Source organism: Pteropus medius, unplaced genomic scaffold, assembly GCF_902729225.1.
Source record: "Pteropus medius unplaced genomic scaffold, Ma_sr-lr_union100, whole genome shotgun sequence".
Lineage (NCBI taxonomy): Eukaryota > Metazoa > Chordata > Mammalia > Chiroptera > Pteropodidae > Pteropus > Pteropus medius.
In genome coordinates, this window is record NW_024350319.1 from 28,720,345 (window position 1) to 28,748,343 (window position 27,999).

Below are 27,999 nucleotides of genomic sequence, written 5' to 3' on the forward strand. Positions count from 1 at the left end.
CCATATTTTGGGCTACACAGGAGGGAGTGTATCTTGAAGAGTAGTTGACCAAGAAGAGTTAAACAATCTAGCCTTGGGTAGATGAGAATCCCAGGGGATTAGGAGTATATTAATTTCTTATTGCTGCTTTAATAAATTACTATAAATTTAGTGGCTTAAAACAACATAATTTTATTCTCTTACAGTTCTGGAGGTCAAGGGTCTAAAATACAGGGTTGCCAGGGCTGTATTCCTTCTGGAGACTTTTATCAAAAAGAGAAAAAGCCTCCTACTTCTAGAGGCTGCCTACATTCCTTGGCTTATGGACCTACTCTCCATCTTCAAAGAACATCACTCCTATTTGTGGTTTCATCTTCACATCCCCTTTTTCTGACTAACTTTCTTGCCTCCCTCTTCTAAGGATCCTTATGACTACATTGGACCTATCTAGGTAACTCAGAACGATCTTCCCACCTCAAGATCCTTAAACATACCTGCAAAGTCCCTTTAACAATATAAGGTAACACATCCACAGGTTCTGGGAATTAAAATATGGAAATCTTTGACAGATCATTATTCGGTCTACCACAGAGGGATATTAAAAATGTAAGGTAGTGCAGAGTTGGCCTGATTCTAGGAACTATAAGGATACCTCATATTCAAAACAAACATTTTCTTCATCAGTCCAGCCAGGATTCACCTCTCTAGTCACTAAATTTGCATTATATTTATTTTCATGTATATATTGCTTTATATTATCATCCTATGTGTGATTTTTTTTTCCATATAAATTCTTATTCCCTTAGCAGAGATTTATCTATACCTCTCTGTGTTCTGTAGGCTCCCAATAAATATGTTGATTCAAAAACCCCAAAACCATGGAAGGATGCTTGGAGTGGGCAGTTGCTTGTATGGCAGAAGCAAGGCATTTCTAAGGCCTCTGCCAAAAAGTATTCCCTTTCAGGTCCTACTATCTGAAATTCTACCATTATACATTATTCTTTTCTAAGGTATTGAAACTTTAGGCATAATTAAAAGATAACACATATTGGAATTAGTCACAAACACCAAGTGAATCACTCCAGCAGATTCTACTCAATCTTAGACACCTCCACTGTAAACCCACTGGGAGAAACTACATTAAGTTACTCATTCTCTTTTTGTCTGCATTGCATTTGCCAAATGTCTTGCACATAAAATAAGATTACTTCAGCAAACACCTATTGATAGATAATAGCTCAAAGCAAATTTTAATCAGTCATGGGAAAGAAATGGGTTATTTCAGATCAGAGGTAACACACAGGGAGAAAATTCCATAAGGAAGAAAATTATCAAAAAGAGAAAGAGAAAAAAAAAAAGACACATTTTCACTTATTTTATAATATTATAAAAGATGTTTTTGGAAACTGTGGTGGGAAGGCTCTAAAATGGATCTCAATGATTATATCTCTTAGAATTCATGCTCTTTTTGTATGTACTCCCCTACCCTTGAATGCCGGCTGGACCTAATAAAAATATGACCAAAATGATGAAACATCATTTCTGAGATTAGGTTGCAAAAAACTGTGACACCTCTCTTTCTCTCTCTCTCAGAACCCTCGGGAGAAGCTGACACATTGTGAGTATCCCTGTGGGAAGGACCATGAGACAAGAAACAAATATTTCATGATAATAACCAGCCAGGAACTGAAGCTTGCTAAGCTCATGTAAGTGAACTTAGAAGCTGTTCCTCTCCTGTTTGAGCCTGAGATGGACTGCAGCTGCGGCTAATGCTTAGCTTGCAGCTTTGTGAGAGACCTTGAGTCTGACGACCCAGGTAAACTGCACAGAATCTCTACCCACAGATATTGTAAGGTAAAAAATGCAGTGGTTTTAAGCTAGTAAGTTTTGAGGTTCACAATATTGTGTAATTGTTTATATAGGAAAGAATACAGCAACTAAACTCAAATTTCACACATTTCTAATCTATCATTTAATTTTGTGTATTCACCATATAAGCCTCTATATAAAATAAAAATATTTCACAGGGTTAAACTATTTTTTACCAATATGCCCATAAAAGAAATCATCATTTTTCTGTTCTGATTTTCATGCATTTTACAACTCTATTTCTAAAAGCAAAGCAATGTTGGGGAAAAACATTACATAATCATTTATTGCCTGCATTGTTGATCATTATCAGTACACATAGCTCACAATATGTTTTTCTTCCACATATATTTTCTTTGTCTTGGCCATTCTTGAATATTTAATAATCCTTAAATTTCTTTTTTTATTTCAATATTTTTTTATTTTTCAGTTATAATTGGCATACAATATTATATTAGTTTCAGTTGACAACATAGTGATTAGACATTTATATAACTTACAAAATGACCACTCTAATAAGTCTAGTAGCCATCTGACACCATATGTAGTTATTATCATATTACCAACTATCTTAAATTTCTAAGAAAACATTTTTGTGGTGATTACAATGAGGTTGAGTTTTGATACTTCAAAGCCATATAACTATTATTTATGATGTAAAATCCTATAAAGAAAAAGCAATTTCTTTTCAATTATGTATGAATGACTTGTTAAAATTGACAAAGAATGTTTAAAAAGCTCTGTGACTTTTAGCTACTGAATATACCATCATAGCAGATGACTCATACTTTATTTTTAACCTGAGATATTTTATAACATAGATTAAAAATACTCCTCATTCAATGTCTGACCACATAATAAAAATATGAACATATCCATCCAATTCATTTCTACCTAGTGCTTTAGTAATAAATAAGGCAATTTAAAGCATCCTTTTGAGGAGGTACTCTAAGGGATATAAGATATTCTTAAAATTCCTTATAAAAAATTCCCCTTTATATGAGCATTTACAAATAATCTAGCCTTACTCTGCACACATACACACAGCTCAGCCAAAAATATAAATATAACTCTTCTTTAGAAACCTTAGCTTTCTGCTCAGATGATGACCACTACACATCAATTGATTTCTGCTTCTTCTAAATGCCTTTGCATTTTATGTTCCCCAACTCTGGTTTCCTTAGGCAACTCTCTGACCTCATTTCTAATTCCCAGTACTGTTATATAACTGTCTGAACAAACAGGTCCCCCCCCAACCCCAATAAGAGAGGAATTTATCCTGAATTTTGCAATCAGAATAACAACAAAGAAGATAATTTAATTTCAGCATATTGTGGTTATGTTGTGTACTTTAATGTTAGCATTAATACATGAGGTTTTATAGCTTAGTTAGAAATCCAAGCTTTAGAGCCAGGATACCTAGGTTCAGTTCTTGACTTTGCCACTGATCAGATATGTAACCTTGGGCTAGTTACTTAACATGTCTGTGCTTATTGCCTCATATATAAAACTTGTATAATAGTGCATGTCTCACATGGTTGTTGGGAAAGTAAATGACTGTACATAGAAAATACAAAGAAGGTTAGCTGTTAGTAGCATAAATAACAATAGTAGCAACAGTAGTAGTCATTGAAATAATGTTTTGATGTGTTTTGTTTTAAATTTTACATTACATACTGGTAGAGGGAAAAATAATCTGGTTTTTCAGTTCTACCGGTGTATGGCCTGCAAGCTCTCCACTCTCATAATCCAGTTACAAAGGCTGTGGTAGCACAATTTCATCAGGAGACATTGTGATTGAGTGAATAGTAAGGAAAAAGACTGGCATATTGCATATTTGCATATTTAAACCTTGCATATTTGATTTACAAAACTGTGAAGCAACCTGGCTTCTCCTATGAGGCAGAAACATAAATAAAAGTTAACAGACCTCACAATATTTTTATAGGTGTAATTGAGACCTATAATAAAGCAAGATCTCTTGAAGTCTTGTCTATAATGGCTTCAGCAAAACTTTTTGATTATAATACATATTACTATATTTTTATTTCTTCAGAGTTTATTTTTGATCGAGCAACTTTTTAAGCCGTGCCATGAACTCTTCTCTCAGGAAAGGAATTAAAGATTTTTTGGACAGATTTTTGAAAATAGGCAACAAAAAGTTAACCTGTTAAAATGGGATCCAGTTAGTCCTGACCTATTTGATATCTGTTTTTCTCCACTAGATGAAAGGTATTCTTTTATTCCTAAACCTCATACACTTAAAAGGAAATAGAATTCTACCTTTTGACCTTGAGTTTTTCTCTTGAGAAGGAAATTTTTTCTTTTGCATGTTAAAGATTTTCATTTTAAATCTGGGTCTATTATGAATCTAGCATCATTTTGTTATTGAAATGAATCATAGAAAGACATTATCTAATGAAAAAAGTGGAACCCTAATGTAGAAAATGTCAATTTTCCTCTGAATTTCTAAATTTAAATTAATGAGTAAGTTTTCCTTGTGTACTAAATCAAACATAATAAAGGAAGATATCTTTTCCCCTCTCTCTCAATTAGGAGGTCTTATCAGAAAGTGTAGACTGTGAATGAGATAAATTCTCAGTAAATCATTCTTAAGGCCTTCGGGCTATTCTGATTCACTAAATGTTATACCATATCATAAGTTATAGCAAATTATGCTAAATTATTTAAAAACTGGTTTATAAAATATAATTATTTACTCTAGTTAACAATTATTTTCCCTTGCAACAACTCTCAGCTCAGACTAGGGAGATATATTCAATTAGTTTGGGAAAGGAAAGAAAAGGAATAGAAGATAAGTTAAACAAAACATATTTATAATTATGAAGAGTTTTCTAGGCCACTTCAGCTGAGAAATCTGTTCTTAATTATATAACACTACTGCATATAGATTTACATTATTCAAAGGAGGACAATTTATACTACTTTTTAGTAATAACATTTACCTAGAATCTGCATGACAACATGGATTCTCTTTAGTAAAATGAAAAAATCGATCAATGGGAACTCTTACAAAATGTACTCATATTATCTCTCTCCCTCACAACTCAGCACATTTCTTCGAGGCCAAGACTTTGTTTTGTTCACTGCTCAAATTCCAGGCACCTGGATCAATGTCTACATATGACGGGCACTCACTGGACACAACTGAGAGACTGGGCAAAATATATTCTTTCAGTTCAAATCAGGTTAGAATGCTCAATCACAGAAGTATCTGACATTAAGTTTATATATAAAAATATATATATATATGGTATTTGGAATCTGAAGTAGATAATACCGTGACCAGTGTGATAAACATAATCCTATTCAGATTAAGTTGTTGAGCAATACTTTTAAACAAGCCACATAAAATACATCTTATGTGAATGTCACAATGGGTACCACTAATCCAGAAAAGAAACATGAAAATGACAAAAATACTGATTCCATGCCTTACTCTGAGAGTTTCTGATTTAGTAGGCTGAGGAATATAAATATTTATTTCTAAAAAAGGAGATTTGCTTATTTATGATGTCTGTGGATAGGGTCAGAAAAAGAAATATGAAGATGTAGGACCCTGAGGAACAAAAAGTTTGTTTATAATTTGAGGCAAATCCTTTTTAAAATTTATTAGTTGATAATTAATTTGCATAATTTTAATAATTTTTGTACCTGTGGAGGGGTGGTATGAGTAATGTGCAGTTTTGAAGTATTATTAATTTTAACTTATCTAGTCCTTTTCATATATATTCTACACAGATATATATATATGCATATATACATATATACACATACTTATGCATACACATACACACAAACACAGGGCTAGTGGAAACAAAGATTCATTGATTTTCTCCTTTAAAGTAGTGGCATTGAGTAAACTGGATGTAAGTTGTTACATGTTCCATGACAATTACCATATATTGTAATAAAATGCATTTGAGTATAAGGGACTTTATTATAAATATTGGTAGAGCTAAGACATTTGCTATCCATGAGAAAGTTTGTTCAAGAAAGACTTTAGATCAGATATTCTACTATCAAAGGAGATACAGAATCTGGCCATAGATCTATTATAAAACCACAGCAAGACTTCAGAAATAAAACAATAGTATTCAAAAAATTATTAGAAGTTACTAAAGACTATTAGAAGTTACTATATAGACTAAATATATTTTTTAATAGGCAAATTACCCACATCCTCAACCATTACTAAAAGGCAAAACAAGATCCATTGAATACTGACTTGAATTTGATTTTTTTCAATAGTGGTTTAAAAAATTGATGGGGGTGAGCAGACCCTATTCTGGCATGCATTACATAAAAAACTTTTTAAATAAACATAAAAATACTTGAACATTACTTTAATTTTTTTAATGATTTTAAGATTATGTAAACATGATTTTTTTGCAGAAATATTTTCTTCTTGATTTAAAGTTATTTTTCAACATCTATCATAAACATTTTAGGTTAGAAAAACTGTGCAGGGGTGAAATTACTTTGTTCATAGTAGCAATATAAGCACTGGTTGAGAACATGTAAACTTAAAAACATGAAATACATCCTAAAATAAAAGTCAGCATCTTCCTTGAATATGAGCATTGGTGTAACTTAGTTAAGTGTAATCGAATTATTGGAATCTAAGATGATTCCATAAGCATAAAAGTTTGCTTTCAATGGATTTTATCACCATTCTTTTTCTCTGTCTTATAACATTAAACAATATTATTGTCTTTAAATATACATTTCTTAGTCCTGCATCATCCTCCACATATCACCGTTTCTCCTCTTTTTAGTCCAACTTCTAGAGAAAGTCATATGCATTTCCCTCTCTCCATATCTTTACTTATCATTCAATTCTAAACCTGTTTCTGCTTCCAAAATTCTGTTGAATCTCATCTTGCCAAGGACACAATGATCTTAATATATTGCTAAATAAAATTCTTATTAGATGTTAATACTACTATAACGTAGTTGAATCTTTACTCCTTGAAATTTTAATCCATGAAACTGTCTTCCATGAAATATTGGACCTTCTCTTACTTCTACCCCTCCTCCCCTGACCACTTCTCAGATTTATTCACGGACGTCTCTCTGCCTGCACTCCCTGAAAACTAGTATTCCTCAGGACTCGATGCTTGGCCCGTCTGTCTTCCTACTCTATGATTTCCTTGTATTACCTCGTCCCTTCATAAAGTTATAACCACCAGCAATAATATATACTAATGGGTCCTAGTGCTTATTGTCACTAAGAAATCTCAAAATAATGTAGCCAACTAAAGTCCTCATCTTTTCTTTTTAACTGTCTCTTATACCTCGGTTAAAATAATACCACCCTTTATCACCTAGATTACACTTTGAAAAACCCTTGGATAATTCCTTTCTCTGTCACATCTAATCATTCACCAGGCTTACCAACTGAACCTCTTGATTAAGTCTCAAATTTCTGTGCCCATAGAGTAACCTGGAAAGCTGATAAAAAAAGCTGATAAAAAAGATCTCACACCTCATCCAAGGTTTCCGATTCAGTGGGTCTGGGAATAAAAACCTACAATTTTAGCAAAGGCGGTTTGTTTTTGTAGGTTGGGCAACATATGAGCATGTTTCATTAACTATACATAGGCTGTGGATAAGGAGTCACCAAAGAAGAAAATGGGGAACTAATAATGTTGTTAGGCATACAGGCATCCCCTTTGCTGTGAAATTAGTCCTATAACACCTGGTAACACACTGAGCTTAAAAAGTAGTGAAAGGGTCATGTATGTGGGAGGGTGTACCAACTTAAAAATCCTATTATTTTCACCCTACCTAGCCTTTTCTTAGCTGTATGAGTCAAAAAAATACTTTTTTTCTGCATCTTTTTTAAAGTTTTATTGTTATATTCTATATTACATTAGAAAAGATGACATCCCTTGTTTAAAACGAGACAATAGACCTACAGTGGGCCCAAGCCCATTAATGGTAAGCTCCACATTACCAAACCAAGACAAAATTTACAGTTTCCATGCTCTCAGAAATGCAATCTTAAACCACTCAATCACAAATCCCTGGTCAGCACTAGTTCAGTAACCTGCCTCATAGACCCCTGCCAGCCCCTAAATTATCCTTTCAGTAATCAATGTGTTTTTTGCTTGATGTGTTTTCTTCATTTGGCTTCCTTCTCTCTGTAAAAGTCTTATTTTGAACAGCTCCTGGAAACTCCTATCTATCTGCTACAATGGATGTTCTCTGATTTAAATCAATTTTTGCTCGAATAATCTCTAAAAATGTTTAATATGCCTTGGTTTATTTATTACCCATTGTGGTGTAAGAAAATAGAACCAAAAGAGACCCTGACAACCCCCAGGAGCAACGAGCAACTGGATGTAGGTGCCTGCTGAGCCCGTGAGCTCGCTATGTTCTCCCTGCCTTAGGAGGTGGTGGGTTAAGTCTCCTGTAGCTTTGTAGCATTTGCATTATGAGCTTCCAGACTTTACTAGAGCTTTTCTTTTGCAGGACTGGGTCCGGAAACTGCTGGAGTCAGGCTGGATGTGACTTAAAAACCTGACCGGGTCCAGGTTTGGACTAGGTCTGACTTAGAAACCAAACTGGCTCTGGGACAGACTAGTTTGACTTAAACTGGATGTGGGCGGCTGGTGTGAGGCCTCAGGTGAATAAAATTTTGTCTGAAACCTGAACAAATAGGTTAACTTTACCAAAGATAAGCCTGAATTTCAGCTGAGAACTTTTAACCTAGATAAGCTTATTCATTTATGAGATGCCCTAAAGAAAAAGGGGTCTTAGCCAAGTACTCACTACAAAGGGTGGAGGAAAAATTATGTTTCTTCTTCTATAATTTCTCATTACTGGGAAGAGACCCACTGGGACATACCACTCACTCCGGAGCATGCTGACTGGATCCTGGGAAAATGGGCAGAAGACCACAAAGGGTAAGAATTCTTACCAAAGTCATCCCTCCCGGATCTCGATCTATGTATGGAGCCTGGTTGAGAGAGGAAGGTAAAATTTCACGTTGTTACTTCCTTTCCAACTTCAAATCGACAGGAAAAAACATTTGTAAGAAAATAGAACTTTGAGTTGTGACTTCTGAATTTGCTTTCGGGTACTTCCCATTGGTTGTTGATCCTCTCTCTCCCAGGAACAGCTATTGCCTTCTTGTCTGTCTCGTTTTGTGTCCTGAGAACCTGGCTTGGCAACCAGTCATGTTGGGGGCCCCCAAAATATGGCTGGACAGAAATGTAGATTGCACTCCATTTGCAACTAGGGTCCTACTTACTATTGCAGTTCTCAAGGAAATTGTCTGAATATTTCTTTTCATTATTTTTGGGAGCAGCTGTAGATCTCGAGAGGGTAGTATCTTTTGCACTCTCTTTGGAGATGCCTCTTACTTCCCAAGGGATTGGCCAATGAAGTCCCTAAGTAAGGTCCAAAATACGCTCCTCCCCCCAAAAAAAAGTTGGATGTCCTTTCTCTGCTATCTATGCTAATTCTAGCCTTGTTACATAAAATGATTTGGCTCTGTGAGCTTAGCCTCTGAAGATCACAGTTACTTCACTTGGTAAGCAAAGAGAAACCTACCTAACTGTAAGAGTAACAACAAAGATCACACTTGATATATAAAAATATTTTGAGAAATTACAGTTGTAATCAAAGACAAAGTCCTAGCAACCATATGTCTATTGCTTTCAAATTATTTAAAATTCCTGTTCTTCTGCTTTTTAAAGATACATTCTAATGCCAAACAACATTTTCCATGGCTTGTGAAAAAATAAATGGTGAGCCTATAGGGATAAAACATGAAACCTGAAAAAACCTTCCTTCTCTGCCCATAGGGTTGGTTTTTTGTTTGCTTGTTTTCGTTTTTGCTTTGGCACATTCCAAAGCATATGTTTCTGGGACACATGTTTTAAAATAATTTTATATCACTATATAAAAGATTACTAGTTCCACTTCTGGCATTGTGCATCATGTTTGAATTTACATTTTGACTGCGTACAGTATTGAAAATGATATAAAAGGTAAAGCAATGGCTAAAAAGTGCCACAGAAATATTCAGACAACAATTACCAATAAAGACAACAAAGAAGAAAAAACAAACATGATATCTAAACAGATTAGTTAGATATAAAAATTGGGTAAAAATAAAAATCTTGAGTGGAAATAAACTTCACTGTGAATGCTCAAAGTATCTGATTTCTATATTTTATATACATTAGAAATCAATAAAATGTCACCTACAAATTTCTCCCAAATTGGGATTAAAAGGTTTGGAAGATAAGGCAGAGGTGGACTATGGAAAAGTGGCTAAATTCCATAAGAATTTTGTACAAGCAAAAGTGTTCAAGATTTTCAGATTGACAGCTTAGACTCTGGAGTAATGTTGCCTCCTCCTGCACTTTTGGACTGGGTGGCAAATGACCTAGCCACAGTGAATTGCACTTTTCTCATCTGTGAGATGAGGATCATCATGGGAAGAGTAAATGAAATGTTACAAGTAAAGTGGTTGGCACAGTGCCTAGCATTTAGTCACCATTCAGTGCAGGTTATCTCTTAAGTGAGGCTGCTGTACCTGCTGCTATTACTACTACTTATATGTGTTAGTTAGAGAGTGGTTCCCTTCTTTCAGGGCTTGGGTGAAACTGGTATAAGTATTTAGAAGGCGTTAGAAGGGTACCATCTCAAAGGAATCACATGGAATCACATGATGCTGGAACTCTATTAGGACATCATCCATACCATTTTTTGGTGTCTCAGCCAGTGGAAGTTAGGGCTTAGAACTTAGTCTCTGTGTCAGACTATTTGGATTCAGATACTGGCTCCAAGACTTTCAAAATGCATGATCTTAATTGAATTACTTAACCTCCTTCTTCATCTATAAAATGAGGATAAAAATAACAGCTGACTAAATGGGTTACGAGAAATTTACATGGCACATTTCACATAAAGTACTTATAACAGTTTATGAAAAATAGTCTTCAATAAATAAATATTAATCATTGCCTAATAGTCTACAATTCTCTCATTCAGTATATTGTAAAAATGATAATGTGGTTCTCCATTAAAACAATCTAAATAAAGGCTAATTACATATGCATCATTGCATCGGTCACATAACTGTTCTGATAAACTCTGAACTAAACTCTTTTTTAAAAAATTTCAGTTAACCTCATAAGAGTAAGCTGTATATTATATGGGACGGTAAAAAGAGGGAAAAAAAGTAGCTAGAAGCTTAGATTTACGAGAGTTGGGTAAGTAAGGAAAGAGGAAGAACTGCAGACTGGTAACTAGTGAAAGTGAGAGAAAACGTGGGATGTAAGCAGGAATTGCCTATCATTTGTTCCTAGCAGCTGGTTGCTTTATAGGAATAAGAAAAAAATAGGGTGAATGGCAAACACCCAGATGTAGCTTTTCTTTCTGAGACCCGCCCCCACCACAAATGGCTACTCTCGTCTAGTGCCACACTCTAGTCCAGATTTTGCAAGCTGATGTAGCTCTGCACAGACACCCCATTCAATATAAAAATGTGCTGTAGCATGTCTCAGTCTAAATGTATCTCTGATTGGTCCATTTTCTTTCCCAGATACTACTCTCTCTTGCCACTGACAGCCAAACTTTCTTTTTCTCTCTTGCCACTGACAGACTTTTAACGCTGTCTCCACTGGTTTCCTCCACTGTATTACCCAGTCCACTCCAATCTGTTTTCAAATAGCACCACTCCAGGGAAGCTGATCTTGTTGAAATATTATGTAATTAACTATACAGTTTTAATATTAAAGCCTGCTTTCTATTCAAACTCTCACAATTAATTTGCTCAAATCCTCTGTTACTTTTGTAGAAGAAAATTTTAACGTTTTTGTTTACGAATTTTGTTTTTAATAATTGCAATTCATTAAATGCTAGAAGCTAAAATGAAAAACTCTAAATGACAGTTGTTATGGACTGAATGTTTGTGCTTTCCCCAAATTTATATTTTGAAGCCCTAACCCTATTGTTTCTCAGCCTTCCCATCTAACAACAAAAAGTTCTAACATCCACAAGTTATAAACCAGAAAAACTAGTCATTCTTCACCCTTCCTCAATCCTCAATAAGTATTCTCCCAATCAATTCAAAATATGTCATATTTTATTCATCACCACAGCTACAACTCTGGCTCAAGACACTATCTTCTATCACAAAAACTCTTACGATGCGCCTCTTATTCTTACTCCATTTGCCCTCCAGCACTCCTCCACTTGCTTCTGTAGTTTCATATGTTAAAGGTGAATTATGCCCTTCATTATTCAAACTCTTTTAAGTAAAACCAAAATTTCTTATTATGGCCTACAAATCTCAGTTTCATCCTGTGCCTTGCCTACCCCTCCACCTTTATTTCCTGCCACTCTCACTGGCTCACCAGGTTCTAGCTGCATTGGTCATCTTTTAAATCCAGCATGCATCAGGCTCTGTCTTACACATGCCATCCCCACTCCGGGAATGCTCTTTCTCCCACTCTTCACACAATAATTCTTTCTTTTAAAAAAATTTTTTTGTCAATTACAGTCGACATTCAATATTATATTATTTTCAGCTGTACAACATAATAGTTAGACATTTATATAACACAAAAAGTGATCCCCCAATAGGTCTAGTACCCACCTGATACCATATATATTTATTACAATATTATAGTCTCTATACTGTACTTTACATCCCTGTGACTATTTTGTAACTATCAATTTGTACTTCTTAATCCCTTCGAATTTTTCAACCAGTCTCCTGCAACCCCCAACCCATCTAGCAACCAACTATCAGGTTGTTCTCTGTATCTATGAGTCTGTTTCTGTTTGTTTGTTCATTTTTTTTTTTTTTCAGATTCCACATTTAAGTGAAATGATATGGCATTTGTCTTTCTCTGTCTGACCTATTTCACTTAGCATTATACTCTCTGGGTCCATTCATGTTGTGACAAGTGGTAAGATTTCATTCTATTTTATGGCCAAGTAATATTTCATTTTATATATGTACCACATCTTCTTTATCCAATCATCTATCAGTGGACACTAGACCAACTTGTATTTTTTATTACATGGTACACAAAGGTAGGATCTTGTCTCTTGTGTTTATTAATGCATGCTCAGTATCTAATATATTTGCTGGATTTGTAATACTCAATATGATGAATGAATTGAATAAATATACTCCAGTATGAAATAGGTATTCAACATACACCTAAATAACTAAGTAGGGTTTATTATAAATTATACAATATAAAAAATTAACTATATTGCTATTTCATAACTTTCAATATTAGACATAATTTTTATGCAGAAATATTATAGGTTCATTAAGTTTTTATTGAACATAATACCTACTCTATGACCAAAGCACTGCTTGGTATTATGGAGAGAGGAGAGTAAAAATAAATAAATTGGTAGTTACAAAATAGTCACAGATGTAAAATACAGTATCGGGAATATAGTCAATAATATTGTAATAACTATGTATGGTGCCAGGTAGGTACTAGACTTCTTGGGAGAATCACTTTGTAAGTTATATAAATATCTAACCACTATGCTGTACTCCTAAAACTAATATAAAATAATATTAAATGTCAACTGTAATTAAAAATTTTAAAAATAAAAGAAAATAAAAATAAAAACAACCACAACAAAATATATAGCCTTTACTCTTAAAGTAAGGTTATAATCTTGAGGATCTAAGATTTAAATTCACAAAGCAACATGAAAAAAATATATAAAGTGATTTCATAATGTGCAAAATTACTGTAAAACACTTAATAAAACTTAATGACAACAAATGAGTCTCTTTGATGACAGTGATCTCGAATATCCACAGCTCTCCAAAAAGTGAGCTCCAATGAGATGAGATGAAATAAGGAACAATACAGATTCCACAAAAGTAGCAGAATCAAGTTACATATATATGTCCCTATACTTTGGGAATTTTAAATAGACACAAATAACTTATAAGAAACATTCAGAATTGTGATTATCTAAAAAAATTCAAAGTGCATAATACTTTGAGGTAGCTATTTTAATATTATATATAAATATTTACTAAGAACCTACCTTATGTCTATCGTCTAGCTGGTATAGATTATCAAAAATGAGTAACACATAGTACCTACTCACAGAGTTTCTGTCCATAGTTCAATTGGAGGGAGAGGGAAGGAAGAAAATCATATAAGTGCCAAATTTATATACACTTCAACAAGTGGTATAGAAAAGACATAAACACAATGCTATGGAAGCCCCACCATTGAGAAGTCAACTAATTTTGCCTGGCAGATTCTGAGATGAATTTATAGAGGATGTGCCATTTGCGCCAGACCTTGAGCATAAGTCGAGTTTGGCTGCACATAAAAAGAGAGAAGCTTATTCCAGATAGAAGGAATGACCTGTTCAAAGTCATAGTCACGAAAAACAAAACAAAACAAAACAGTATTTGTACAGTAAGGAATGCAAAGCAGTCTAAGTGAATATAATAGGTTCTTGGAGCAAGAGTTTGCCCACCCAGAGAAAAGACATCCCACAGAAAGGTAAAAATGCAAAAACACAAACCAAATAAGGTGATACAGTTGGTTGTCTTGTCATGACATAATACGGTCTAATCAATTGTTTAACTTTTTCCTGCTGTCTTAATCATGCACGTTAACTGAAAAGTAGTTTATGTTTTGCAGAAACTATAGTTTACAGGGACACTTTTAAGTGATAAAGTACATGTTTCAAAGCTCCAATTTGAAGCTGCTAGCACAGGTGGCAACTGAGCATTTGAAACATGGGCATTGACACACATTAAAATGATAATATTTTCAATATATTGGTTTAAATAGAATGCATTATTATTTCTTTTTCTGTTTTTTTAGTGTGACTTCTAGAAAATTTTCAACTACATGTTCAGCTATCTATTGGACAGTGCTGTTCTAAAAGGTTTACAAACAAGTTAATACTATTCTCCAGGAACGGACAGCACCAATTCAGAAGATTAGAGATTATTCAACACTGAGCCCATAAAATCCTCTCTACAAAAAATGTGATTTAAATAAAAGCCAGAAAAGTTTAACATTATATAACACAGAAGTATTTTCTTATACATATAAGAAAGCATTGAGCATTTTTTTAAAGAGTGGTTTCATCTAGAGAAACAACATTTTATAATTTTAATTAAATCTGTAAAGTTTCTATAGTATGGTACTGCTCCAGTGGAGAGTTTCATGACCGTCTCTATTTTTTAATGAAACTGTTTATTGTATTACTTTGTTATTTCCACATCTCTAAAAAATTAATGTACAAAAATGCTTTAGTTTTCTGATTCATGTATAATACCCTTCCTTTAAATTGACTGATTTCCAATAGCAGTTTATGTATGTTAAAACTTAAGATAAAATAAAAATAAACATCAGAAATGTATAGCAATGTATTTGTTGTGATTATCTTTATTTTTTTAATTTTAAGAAATATAAAAGTATAGAGGATGACAATATAATCTAGAAATCAAATTGAAAACGGCTTAAAATGGTCAATATCTATGTGTCAAAACTAAACTAGAGATTTCAAGACCTAGCCATGATTTGCTGTAAAATAAAGAAAAATATATTTAGAAATTCTTCTAAGTCAATAAACCTCATACAAAAGGTGTTCCAAAGTATTTTGATGAAATTATTACTTGTATAAAAATTACAACTGATTTATTTAGCTGAGTTAACATGAATCAATAGTGGCATTCGATAACATTAAACTAATTACATAGTAACACTAATTTCTGTGAAGAGTCTTAAAATAAAATGGATTGTTACTATCTACTGTGTTTAGGGAATCTCTTAATAAAAGAGACTCAGTTTACAGCCTTCTTTGAATGATTGGGAATAACAGAGCTGTTAAAATGCATGAGATTACACTGTAATAGCATTCTTTACCTAATAACAAATCAGGCTACAAATACTAATAAACATAATCACTGAGCCCTTAATGGAAGATTTCTGCTAATTTTGAAAGCTTTACAATTAACCATGATTCAATGAACCTGATTACCTGTTAAATTAAACTGTTAGGGAAGGCAGACAGTGTTGTTTTAGGAAGTCAATACTAAAGATTCTAATTTAATTTTTACTTTCAAGGCAAGGTAATTTTAATAAAAATGTTTCATTATTTTTTGTAACTATGAAATTAAATCCTGCTTAATTCATACATTACACTAAGATTAAAATATATTTTATTTATTTATTAAACTCACATGGCCCACCAGGGCCCTTACACTATTAGCATCTCAGACTTTCTCTTGTACCCTTTTCATTACTCAGGTCTCTTCATTACAAAAATTCTTCTTGCTCCAGCCCTGTAAACATATCCTGGCTTGGGAAACTTTGTTCTTGCTGTTCCCTTTTCCTAGAAATCTTTGTTCCTCAGTCCTTCACAACTAGCTCCTTCTTTCCTTTAGGTCTCAGTTTCGGACATTGCTACTTCAAAGGCATCTTTCCAAAGTTTCCTTTTAAGTGCTCATCATTTTCCATAATGCAAAATTTCTTCCTTAGGCCAACTATCAAATTTGAATGTATCTTTATGTGCTTAGTTGCTTATTGTTGGTCTTTCCTCTGTGGAACATACATTCCATGGGAGCAGAAACCTATTGGCTTGCCCACTGCCACTGACAAACTACCATTAACAAACTGATGATATATACTCTCACTTTCAAAGTCCATAAGCATATCTCTGCAGCATACTTTTTAATGGTTACATGGTGTGCCACCAATTGAATATACTAACCTTTATTATCAAATCCTCTATTGTTGGATACTTAGATTAGTGTCATTCTTTACTATTCCAAATAGTATTTTAATTCACATCTTTGTACTTAGATATTTGAATGCCTGTCTGATTATTTCCTCCAGATAATCTCTTAAGTTAAAATGTTAAATAAAAATATCCACATTAAAAAAAATTTTAGAAGTCCACTTTCTTTAATGTTGTATAAAAACGTATGAGTAGAAACAAAAACAAATTATACGTTATCACTTTTGTTTATACCACTATCTAGTTCTTCATATTAGCTTTTCTATTCAAACAATAGAAAGCAAGGAGCAATTTAAGAATTGAGAAAGAGATAAAACCAAAAAAACTTTTCCACCATGTTTACACTGTGTAGAGCTGTGCTCACAGAGATGGCTGCTTTAACTTCACTGCACAGGGATTCAGTTGTATATAAAATTGAACCTGCTCAAAGCTGAGGGAGACTAGTAACGATGGGTCTATTCCCAGGGGCATTGTCATACAACTCAAACAACGGTGCAGCTACCAGCTTGTAATTTTTAGAACTGCAAACAAGGTTTTCTCTTGAAGTTGAACCAAAAATAATTTCTTATGTTCCTTAGATTTTGTAATATGAGCAGGCATATAAGGATACTGAGGAGGTTCAAAATTTGGTCTCCACCAGTTACCAATGTGTCATCAGTGACCCAGTCTTGCAGGACTTCATCTTGATGACCCATTCTCTGTCATTAAGCATTTTAGTCCTTTAACTTCATCTTCTCCTGGGTTAAATTCGCCACCAGGTAATTTGAAGAAAGTTGTTCCCAGCTGTAGCAGTAGCACCTGGGGTAGCCGGTGCTCAGGTACAATCAGAACTCCTTCTACAGTCCTCTTCATTCCAATTTTATCAAATCTCTCCCTCATGCGCTGAACTCTGGCTGTAACAAAGCTGTTCTTCTCATAGAGGGGTTCTTCTGTACCAGAAGTATAATTGATGAGAGGGTACATTCCAAGGCTTTGCCTACTAGATGTATTTGTTGCCAAACTGGTTGACCACCCTCCTGGGGCCAGCCGATCTGCAAGCAATTGGGCAGAACCACAGATATGTTGGCGAGGTCGGACACTGGCGGGGAGAGGAAAGGGAGAAGGAGGGAGACTTTCCAGGTGCCAGCAGCGGTTACCTGCGTTCCACTCAGCAGCGCCCCACCCTCCATTAACTTGAAAAAGTCACATTTAAAATTTTAAATCATATTGCCTTACTGTTCTCCAGAAAGGTTTTACCAGTTTCAAAATACTGTAAAAGTGACTATTTCTCCATACTCTTGGCAATATTGAAATTATGAATATTTGCCAGTTCAATAGTGGAGGATATATCATTCCTTTCTGAAAAAAACTGTTAATTACCTTTGCATTTTTTTCTATTGGAAATTTTACCTTTTTCTTTGGTTTCTAAGATCCATTCCTATATTAAAAATATGTAATTTATGCAGTCAAATAACTCAGTTGCAAATATTTTTCCAATTTTTCATATGTATTTTATCTTTTTCATATGTTTATCTTTAGCTATTTTATAGTCAAATCTGTTTTTCATTCAGAATTTTTATTTTCAGTATCAAGTTTTAAAAGTTCCACTTTATCCCTAAGACTATGAAAATTACACACACATACATATACACAAGGTACATGTCATATATTGGTCCCACTTTCATCTTTAATATTCAGCAAAAATCTACAAATACTATCAGAGAAATTGCTTTGCAAATTTGAATGTGTTGAGGCTTATATCAATGTACCATTATAATAGTCTGATACAAAGGGCTTAATATTTTCTATTAAAGATCACAAAGAGAACCTTGCAAACAATATTATTTCTTTATAGGGCAAATATTGCAAAACCCCTTAATTTCTAATGTGTCTTTCCCAACTGACTTTAATTTTGGTTTATAAAGACATTCATTAACAGCAGGGCTGCCTAAACTTCTAAGCAGACTTAGAAACTTAAAGTAGGGGTTTAGTAATAAGTTAAGTACTTTATAGACATTATGTGTCTTTAGGTTGCATTTCAGTACCACATAGTGTTTTCAGTCATGACTAATGAACAACCCACACTCAAACATATTCTGAAGTTAGATGCAGTTTGTTGAAACATCGTGATTTAACAGGTGCCTTACTGAATGACTCAACCCCATCCCTCTGGTTCTCACAATAACACAAAGGAATTTTTTAGTGGGACATCACTGTTTTTATAGTTCAAATTGAGCTCGTTGCTTTTAACTTGGATCATAAGGCTGTTATCCCGTCAGTGCCTAAGACTTCTTTAAATGCTTTGATATTTTCAACCACATCTCCAAGAAAAATGATGAAGCAATGGTGTAGCTAGAATCCCACTGAGTAGTTTGCCTTTACCATAAGCTCATTATTCTCTAAGCAAGGGCTGGAGTCTATTTGTGGATTAACTTCTTTTATTTTCTTGCTCTTTTTTTTTGTGCGTAATAGAACTTAATAATAAGTCAAATTCCACATGTGTGTGACATGGCCATGATTAGTATTTCTATGGTTCCCTTCAATATTTTGGTATAAATTTATTATAAAATTTCATAAATAATAACAGCTATTTTGAGGACTGATTGTATGCTAAAAACTTTAAGTGTATTAATTCATCTAATCTTCATAGCAAATTTATGACCTTAGTACTATATGTATTTATATTTGACAGACAAGAAAATTAATGCATCAGAATATTAAGATACTTGCTCAAGGTCACACAGCTAAGAGTAGCAGAGCCAGATACAATGCCAAACCTACAGTTCTACAGTATATGCTCTACTGCTTCATATAACTTACACTTTTCCCTAGCTTCCATAGTCTAAAGTTATGACGGTCATAGTGAAAGTCACAGAGATAGCATTTCCTTGATTCATCAAGGCTAACTTCCACAATTCTACAGCATCACAATTTCAATTACTCTTAGCAATTTCTGAAAATCCTAATGTGTTAGCTGTGTGTCATGAGCTTGCCCATGTATTTCTTCTACAGCATATTTCCCTTGTCATTGTCACAAAGTTTTCTGCTGTCTAATTTAGCTCTCAGTTCAACCTGATTCATTTACGCATCAAACTTATTGAGTGCTTACTATATGTCCATTACTGTTCTAGCCACTGGAAAAAATAGCAAAGAATAAAACAAAATCCCTGCTCTTATGAAGCTTATATTCTAGATAAGAGTGATGAGTAACAAATAATTTATCAGCAATAGTGATGTGGATGAAAAAGTCAAAGGTGGGGAAATCATTTTATAGGATGATGGGGTAGACCTCAACAATAGGATGACATTTGAGTAAAGATTTAAATTAAGTGAAGGAGTGATCCATGTAGCTCTCTGGGAGAAAACCATTCCAGGAAGAGTTCTGAGGAACATCCAGAGAGCCAGTGAGATTGGAGAAAAGAAAACAAAATGGAGAGTGGTATGGGTCAAAGACATAGAGGGGGCAGAGAAAAGGCATGTATGTAAACTGTGTGTGTGTGTGTGTGTGTGTGTGTGTGTGTGTGTGTGTGTGTGTGTGTGACATGGCCATGATTAGTATTTCTATGGTTCCCTTCAATATTTTGGTATAAATTTATTATAAAATTTCATAAATAATAACAGAGCTATTTTGGGGACTGATTGTATGCTAAAAACTTTAAGTGTATTAATTCATCTAATCTTCATAGCAAATTTATGACATTAGCGCGCGCCTTCATATATACACGCATACATATCTATGTATTGAAAGTAGAACCAAGAAGATTATGTGCTGGTTTGGATGTGTGTGTGAGAAAAATTAAATTAAATATAGGATGACTTCAAATTTTTGGCCTAGGTAACTTAAAAAATGGAATCTGTTAAAGATGTGGAAGGCAATTGTATGAGCAATTTTGGAGGTGTCTGGGGGTAAAAATCAGGTGTTTGATTTATAGATATGTTATATTTCAGAATCCTGTTCAGTGTCAAATGGGAGCTAATGAATAACTAGTTGCAGAAGTGAGTCCTCCTTGAGAAAGAGTTACTAGCTGGATATGAAATTTAGGAGTCGTCACATTGTGAACTATATTTAATACCATGAGACTAGATGAACTCACTCTGAGTCCATGCAGAGAGAAGACAAAGGACCAACCTTGATGTACGTTAACATTTAGAGGCTGGGAAGATGAGAAAGAAATTATATTGTTTGAATCAAGAAAAATAATTAGAATATAGAATCTGAAGGAATAGGTCTGAATATCCTTCAGACAATATTCTATGACATTATGTTTTACAAATATAGGATTCATAAAAGATACACGCTAGAGTTCATAGAGATATTGTACTTGGATAAGGGAAGATCCTTTGACTTTATCAATGAAGCAAGAGAAATATAAGTTGGTATTATTTTATGAAAAGAAAAGCAATGAACAAAGAAACATACATAATTTCTTGGCATGGACTGCCAAGAGCACATACCAACATTTACCATTTTTTAGAGGTAATAATGAAGGATTTTATAAATATCTACAAATGATTGATAGATGGCAATGAAGAGAAAAGTCTATTTACAAATTTCTCTGTCATTATTCTTGTTATTAATTTGGCAGGAAATAGGAGGTCGAATTGTTGAAGAAATAAAAGTATTCTTTGGCCTTAATCTTACAAGATGGGACAAAACTCCTGGTACATATATGCAGATAATTTCATAGCATATGCAGCAGACCATAGATATAACACAATTTCTATATAGGGCTCAAGTACTGAGAATACTTTCTATACACTTGATAAGACTGTAAACTCTCTTGATGTATCTATTCCTCCCTTTTACTAATATTAAGAGAACTTAATTATAGCTGAATCTACTGCTTATTAATAAATACATATTAATAGCTGAATCTGGTACATGTTCTTAAACTCATGCTTTTACCATAAGTTTTACATAGAGGACTTTTTTTTTTTTTTTAAATAGGGGGTAATAAATAAGACTACATTTTCTCAGATGATTTCACATTCAAGTCTCAGGTGAAGAAAAGCTACTGAGTGTGAGCCAATTAGGAGATGGTCAAATGCGTGATTTTTCTCAGTTTTTAAAAAAATTAACATTCAGGTGAACGCAATAACATTAATAAGAAGAATACAATATTGGCTGAAAGACTTTATGAACATAAACTTCAATGCTAGGATGAATAATAAAAAGCACATTTATAATTTAAGTAATAATTAATGCTTTGCAATTTGGATATAAAAAACATTGGCAAGAAAATTGAAATTATATAAAAACAAATGAACAATTACTGACAAAAATATATAATTCACAGGAATTGAAGAGAGAGGTTAGTGGCCCATACACCTTTGATCTCATTTTACCTTGTACTATTTTACTAATTAGAAATAAATAATTTAAAACAAAATTTAGCATATTATCGAGTCATAGCTCATTACATGTGACTGACTTTGATATATATTTGATATATAGATTTTAATTTTTTTCAACTTTATTGAAGTATAAATAACAAATAATATTGTGTAAGTTTAAGGTATACAACATGATGATTTGATATACATATATACTGTGAAATGATGACCACAATAAGATTAGCTAACACATCTATCACCTCGCATAGTTACCTTTTTTTGTGAAAACCCTTAAGATACTCTTTTAGCAAATTTCAAATATACAATATAGTATTAGTACCTATAGTTACCATACTATATATTAAAATCCCAGAAATTATTTATCTTATTCCCGAAAGTTTGTACCCCCTTTAACCAGCATTTCCTATTTCCCTTTGCCCCTAGCCCCTGGTAACCATCAGTCTACTTGTTTCTATTAATACATCTTTTTTAGATCCTACATATAAGTGAGATCATGTACTATTTGTCTTTGTCTAACTTCTTTCACTTAGCATATTTCCCTCAGGGTTCATCCATGTTATCACAAATGTCAGGATTTCCTGCTTCTTTTGGCTAAATAATATTATATTATATGCATGCCACTTTTTCTTTATTCCATTCATCTGTCAGTGAACACTTAGCTTTTTTCATGTCTTGGCTATTGTGAATACAATAAACATGAGATACAGACATCTCTTTCAGATAGTGATTTCATCTTCTTTGGATGTATACCCAGAAAAGGGATTGATGGATCATATGGTAATTTTATTTTTGTTGAGGAACCTCCATGCAATTATCCATAATGGCTGTATCAAATTATATTCCCACCAATAGTGCACAAAGGTTCTCTTTTCTCCACATCCTTGACAACATCTGTTATCACTTGTCTTTTTAATAATAATCATTCTAACAGGTATGAGGTGATATATCACTTTGGTTTTGACTTGCATTTCCCTGATGCTTAGTGATGTTGAGCACCTATTCAAGTACTTGTTGGCCATTTGTTATTTCTTATTTTGAAAAATGTCTATTCAGGTCCTTTGTCCATTTTTAAATCAGATTGTTTATTCTCTGCAGTTGAGTTTATGATTTCCTTTTATATTTTGGACATTAACCCTTTATCAGATAGTTTAAAAATATTTTCTTCTGTAGGTTATCTTTTCATTTTCTTGATTGTTTTATTTGCTGTGTAAACTTTTCAATTTACTGTAGTCCTGCTTATTTATTTTTGATTTTGTTGCTTGTTTTTTGGTGCAATATCCAAAAACAAACGGACAACAACAAAAACATTGCTAAGGCCAATGTCAAAGAGATTTTTTCCCCCCTATATTCTCTTCTACAAGTTTTAAAGTTTCAGATTTCACATTTAAGTCATTAATCCATTTGAGTTAATTTTTCTGAGTGTCATAAGGGTACAATTTCATTTTCTGCATTGGAATGTAGTTTTATTAACAATATTTATTAAAGAGTCTATCCTTTCCTCACTGATTATTATTGGATGCCTTATTAAATATTAGTTGACCATATATACATAAGTTTATTTTAGGGTTCTCATTTCTGTTCCATTTGTCTTTATGTCTGTTTTTACAACAATACCATACTGTTTTGATTGCCATAGCTTTGTAATACCATTTGAAATCAGGAAGTGTAATGTCTCCAATTTTCTTATCTTTCTCAAGATTATTTTGGCCATTTGGGCTCTGGCTTCACTGGTGAATCCTACCAAACATCTAAAGAAGAATTAATGCCAATCATTCTCAAACTCTTCCTGAAAACTGAAGAGGAGGGAACATGCCCAAACTCATTTTATGAGGCCATAATTATCCTGATACCAAAGCCAATAAGGACATTACAAAAAAAAAGAAAACTATGGGCCACTATCCCTGATGGATATAGATACAAAAATTCTCAACAAAATTCTAGCAAACCAAATTCTACAGCATATTAAAAGGATCATACACATTGATAAAATGGGATTTATCCCTAGGATCCAAAGATGGCTCAATTTACACAAATCAATAACTGTGATACACCACATTAACAGAATAAAGGATAAAAATCACATAATCATGTTGATAGATGCAAAAAAAGTATTTGACAAAATTCAACATCCTTTCACAGTAAAACCTCTCAGCAAAGTGGGGAATATAGAACATATCCCAACATAATAAAGGTGATATATGACAAGCCCACAGCTATCATACTCAATAGTGAAAAGTTTAAAGCTTTTCCTATAAGATCAAGAACAAGATAAAGATATCCACTCTCACCACTCCTATTCAACATAGTACTGGGAATCCTAGCAGAGCAATTAGTCAAGAAAAAGAATTAAAAGGCATCAAATTGGAAAGGAAAAAGTAAAATCATCTCTGTTTGATGATGACATGTTTTTATACATAGAAAACCCTAAAGGCTCCATCAAAAAACTGTTATAACTGACAAATGAATTTAGTAAAATTGTCGGATAAAAAAATCAACATACAAAAATCAGTTGCATTTGTATACAGTAACAATACACTAGCTGAAAACAAAATTAAGTGGGAAGATATTCTGTGTCCATGGATCAAAATTAATAATATTATTACTGACTATAGTGGTATACAAATTCAACGCAATCTCTATCAAAATTCCAATGTTATTTTTCACAGAGAGAAAAAACAATTCTAAAATTTTTATGGAAGTACAAATTTTAAATTTTTAACTTACATTTCAATTAAAAACTTCAGGTAGAACTAAAGAAATTTCTTTTAATAGAGTTTTAAAAATAAATCTTTAATAGGTTTCTCGAGTAAATAAAATAATAACATTTAACACTGATATAGTTCCAAAAACATTTGATTTTAGTATTGATTGTCTGGCCTTAATTAGTGATAATGACTAATTGTTCACTTTTACCATTGAGTTTATCTACACATAATCAAGAAGCACAAGTTTCATAAATATTAAAATGTAATCTAAATATCTTACAAAAAATAAGGTATCTTCTAGAATGTGAATAAAAGCTATATAATTAAATTTTACTGATTTTATCTCTTCTATTGCCTTATCCTCTATGCCAACAAAGAGCTGAACCAGCAAAACTCTGAATTAAGGTTATGTCGACAAAGAAAAACATAAAGCTGATTCACCTACACAGGAAATAAACATCCTTTTCAACCCATTAGAACTATGGCCTAACTACTAACTGAGATAATAAATCATAAAGTAGTTTATAAAACTGCTAAAACATTAATTTTTAATATCGAGTATAATCCATGGTTATTGTTTGAGATTGTATTTTTCACCTGTTCTTCAACTAGATAATAAAATACCTCTTAGTTGGAAAGCATCAACACACGCACACACACATACACACACACAGGCGCGCACGTGCTCTCTCTCTTCTGTATACTGTTTGTTGGGGGGAGGGGCTGTTATCTAACATATGCAAGTTAGAAGGAATGCTGATAAAGTAGTTTCATCTGGAATGAAGGACAGTGGGACTTGCACCTGCTAAGTAATAAAGACTTCTTAGAAAAAAATTGTCACAAGTAGGAGTCTTGTTATGTTTGCATGTTTTTTATTTGTATTCTATTTGCTTTTCTTGTTTCTACTAGCAGGACTTATGCTGTGAATGCTTTATAGGGTAAGATAGCAAATGTACTCAGATTTGTGAATACTTTGGATAACTAATAAAGATTACCAGCTAAGCAAGTAGCAGCTGGTAACCAGAAAAAAATTGAACATCACACAAGGGGAGAATAGTTTGTCCTAAATGGAAGAAGTCAGAAAATGATGACATGTCAAGGTATGATGTCATAGGCCTTGTTGGACTAAAGACATCTCATGATCTGGAGTGATGCTTCTAAGAATTCAAGGGATAGTGGGAGAACATGGGAGTCTAAGTCTGGAATCAGTAAACTTATCCCACAGTGGGCCAGATGGAAAAGTTTTAGGCTTTGTGAGCCATATATGTAGTCTCTGTTGCGACTAGTAAGAAACTGCCTTTGTAGCATGAAAGTAGCTATAAATAATACATAAATAAATGATTATGGTTGTGTTCCAATACAACTTAATTTATAGACACTGAAATTTAAATTTCATACACTTTCCATGTATCATGACATAATCTTCTTTTGATCTTTTTCAATGATTTGAAAATATAAAAAGCCTTCTTATCATGGAAACAATACAAAATAGGGCTGGATTTGGCCCATAGGTAATAAAATAGTTCACTAACCTCTGGCCTAAATCATCATAGAACTGCAGAAAATCCAATGTTGGTAAATAAAACCGTAAATATTTATGTTAATGGACTTCTTTTTAATTGAATTTTAAGATGTTTGCAAGTGAAGAGGCTAAAGCTAGTGGATAGACTTGTTTTTATTTGTTTTTCTTGCCTTCACCCAAGGCAGAATGAGTGCTCAAATAACGTAGAGTGTTGCTCTGCAGAAAATAATTAGGTCCTTCAAAACTAAGACAGTCATTTAAAATTACTTAAGCACCTAAAAATGTCAGGAACTGACCTGGATGCTGAGAATATGGCAGCGAATAAAAGAGGCACATCATCAAACCTCAGGGAGCTTACATTCTAGAGTGGTATCTTGGGTCAAGTTTCATAGAAGCAGAGCCTAGGTGTGAATTCTTGGGCAAGGAGTGCAATGGGGAAGTGCTCTCAAGAGGAGGGGATTGGATGAAGCAGAATTTGGTAGGAGAGGTAAGAACTAAACAATAATTCAGTATTGACTGGAGACAGGCTTAGATTGATCTCACTGAGAAAATTTGAAGTAGGACTTACATCACAGTTGGCTGCACCTTGAGGAAAGGGGACTAGACTATTTGCATTCTTGTCTTGGGGTGGACATAAACTCAGTGGAGAGGCAGTTCCTTTTCAGCCTGAGGGGAATACTCCCAAAAAAGGGAGACAGAAGCATCTATGAGTGGTCAATAGAAGAATACAGACAGAGAACAAATATCATCCATTACTAAGTGAAGACAAAACATTTAATATTTTAGTAGTGACATAGCTATGTGGGTGGAGGATGGCAGAAAATGACATGGGTAGAGGAATTGCTCTTTTAGATATGCTGAACAAGGAAGGCAACTCTGATCATGTGAAGGCTGAGAAGAGACCTAAGGAAATTAAGAGTCCTCACCATGCAATTATCTGAGAGAAGAGGGACTTTAAATCAAGACAGATCTAGCTTTGGTATGTTCACGGGAGAGTGAGAAGGTAAATGTTCCTGAAGTGGTTAAGGATGGATAGAGAGGTAGGAGCTGAGGCTGGAAAGGAAAGAGGTAGTGACATATTATATAGAGCCTTATAGATCACTGTAAGGTGTTGAGTTCTATACTAAGTAAACAAAAGCAGCAAGTTCCACAACATATCTGCTCAAACTTTTAGAACCAGAAGTGCTTTCAAATGTCATCTGGTTTGACTCTTCAATTTTAAAGAATTTCTACAATGGAAAAAATCTCATCAAAGCTGAAAGACAGGGATAGAGTTACAAAATGTATGAAAAGTGACTTCTCAATTAGTACATTAAAAAAAAATCTGCTATAAATGTTTGAACAGTTTCTGCATATTGGATTCCATTTGTTTACATCTCAAACTTAATGTTATCCCATCAATGGCAAAACTGTGAAAGGATTAGAGCTAGCTTGCTGATGTGCAGAAAACACATGTTCCCAGTCTGGCATTAGCTTGGCATTTATTCTAGATGTAATTTTATCACCTTGGGGTAGAGAAATTGTGATAATGGTTTCAAGCAAGTGAGCCATATTTTCCTCACATGCAGCAGCCAGCTACTGCCAGGATGACTATCCTCCATAAATTGTCAGTTCCACTAGGGCCAATGCAAAGTGTTTTATGTTCAAGTTGAATGGAGAAGAGCAGACCATCCTTGAAGGATAATCGGTAAGCAGTCATAAAGTAATTTGAAAATAACACTGCGCATGAATATCCAATAAAACTAATGGTATCTTGTTACTTCTATTAGTTTGAATGAAATATTCCATTTCAAATTA

The 27,999-nt window shown here is 33.6% G+C and overlaps 1 protein-coding gene and 1 pseudogene across 5 annotated transcripts in view; both read right to left on the reverse strand.

Annotated features, from left to right (window-relative positions):
- Window positions 1-27,999, reverse strand: part of PPFIA2 (PPFI scaffold protein A2) — a 418,570-nt gene that overhangs the window by 359,706 nt on the left and 30,865 nt on the right. The gene's annotated exons all lie outside the window — the stretch shown is intronic.
- Window positions 17,040-17,810, reverse strand: LOC120583124 (cleavage and polyadenylation specificity factor subunit 5-like; annotated as a pseudogene).